We start from the raw sequence: 2,221 nt of genomic DNA, 5'->3' as shown, positions 1-2,221 counted from the left end.
ATCTACTTAAGTTCATGGAATAGAAATGACATTCCTCAAATATGTGACTGACCGTAAGTACATGTTGTAGTATTGACATTTTGGCGGTTGTTGCTTATTGATCAGATATGAATGAGTAAAATTTGTTTGACCTACTCTTAATCTGGCAATGGCTACCTCTCCTCTCTGCGATTTACATGGTTTGATGTGATCCTCTTGTACTATAACATTACTTCATTTTTTTTTATGTTGTCTTATTTCTTATTATATATCTCTTTGAGATCTTCATACACCATTTTAGTTCTATTTTTCCAAGCAATTATAAAATTTAGTCCAACATTTTTTATACGATAGCTGCTCATAATTTTGTATTTTTTCTTGCCCTAAAATTTATAATTCTTGATTCCCTTTCAAAGGGTAAAGTATATATTATTTTTGCACATAATTATTGTTATATATTATTTATTAGACAGTTAACAATGGCTTTCTGAATCGTAAGCGTTCTGAAAGCTGACAATTAATTCAATGAAGTTATGTATGTCACGAAACCGACGTTTCGCAAGGACTGTAATTTATGATGCGACACAATGGGCCACGCATCATAAATAATTAATACCCCACGTCGTTACACGCAATTTAATACGTTTACTGTTTAGATAATACAGTTCCAGGAAGTATCTATGTAAATATCACTATCTATATTAGGGGTATTCATAATCTATATTTAACACGTTAAAATGTGTTAATTGGGAACAATCTTGTTTGTGTTAAATGGAGAAATATTTCCTTCTTTTAGCATGTAATATATAACAATATAATATTTAAAAAGGATGAGAGTCTGTAAATAGTTCTGCTAAATTGTGAATAACGTCACGCAACAGACCAGCTGAGATCCACACCATTTTGTCTGCTGTCGTTTTGAAAGGTTAGTTACATGTAGTTTGGTTTTTGTTGTTTTTGTTTTGAACGTTTTTAAAACTCTAAAGTAATGGATAAAAATAATAATAAAATAATGGGGAAAAAAAAACTAGACGATGAAACAAAAAACAAGTGAGATGGAGTTGAAGAGTTTATAATCTCGTAAAGATTACAAGTTTATAAAACAAGTTGCCCGGTAAATCCGATAAAAGCTCATCTGCATTTAACATGGACTTAGGTTGCTCACAACCCCACCCTTCTAACATTTAGCATGTTAAAACTTTTTGCATTTGACACATCATGAATACCCCTATTGAAACCAATATTACTTAATTCGAGCTTAGTCATCAGTTTTAGGTACATCAACGACAAAAATCTTAACTCTCAAGGTGAAACAAAACAAAAAAAAAAATTACGACAATACTGTTTAAACTGATTCTTGCTTTCTAATTTCTCGATTTTACCACCATGCCTTATCAGTTATATGGTAATCTGTGTGATAAGCATCCCATATACGAGAATCATTTCAAAATATGAATTTACATTCCACTATTAGTTCTTAGTTTTTTAAGTCATTTTTACAGTACTTTTATATTATCAAACAGAAGAAGGAATTTTATATAGAAAAGTTAAACGATGTGATTATAATAGTTACATTTGATTAATCATTAAATTTTAGGATATTTAATGTAGGTTGAATATAAAATTAAAAACAATAATTAAATAAATAAATACTACTCCATTATAAGTGTCTGTTTTAAAGGTAAGATATGTAAGGCTAACACGGAGGGTGGGAGTAGCGACTTTTCCACTGTTTTCCTATTTTACCCACTTTTACAATGTTACTGGAATTTATTGACTTAAGTTTCCTGTTCCCGTTTTAAATAAATGTTTCAAAAGTGATATAGGACCGTCCCAAAATTAGGGTTTTCGCAAAATTAAGGTTTTGCGAGCTTGAAGTCATCACACCAACACCATTACCAGCCGGAATGGCCCCTCGCCATTTCTTGTAAGCCCCCCAGCTACCATGCCACCAATGTATATATAATGTATTGCATTATATTATAATGTATTCTGTATATATAAAATAAAGAGATTTGAAAATAAAAAAAAATTATGCAGAGATATTAAGTAAGATTAACTTATAAATAATATGGGATAATTTATATATGGATAATTATGGTTAGCCTTGATAGGAATTTTGCTAATGTAATAAAGAGAAAAAGTGAAAAAAAAAAAATGTAATTATGATAAATAATTTTTTAAATGCTTGAACTGAGTAAAGGTAGGTTACAAGTAAGGTTGTAATAAAAGTGTATGATAG

The sequence above is a fragment of the Halyomorpha halys genome, unplaced genomic scaffold (genome assembly GCF_000696795.3).
Source record: "Halyomorpha halys isolate HHAL.00 unplaced genomic scaffold, Hhal_1.1 Scaffold255.1, whole genome shotgun sequence".
Lineage (NCBI taxonomy): Eukaryota > Metazoa > Arthropoda > Insecta > Hemiptera > Pentatomidae > Halyomorpha > Halyomorpha halys.
This window is presented reverse-complemented; position numbering follows the sequence as displayed.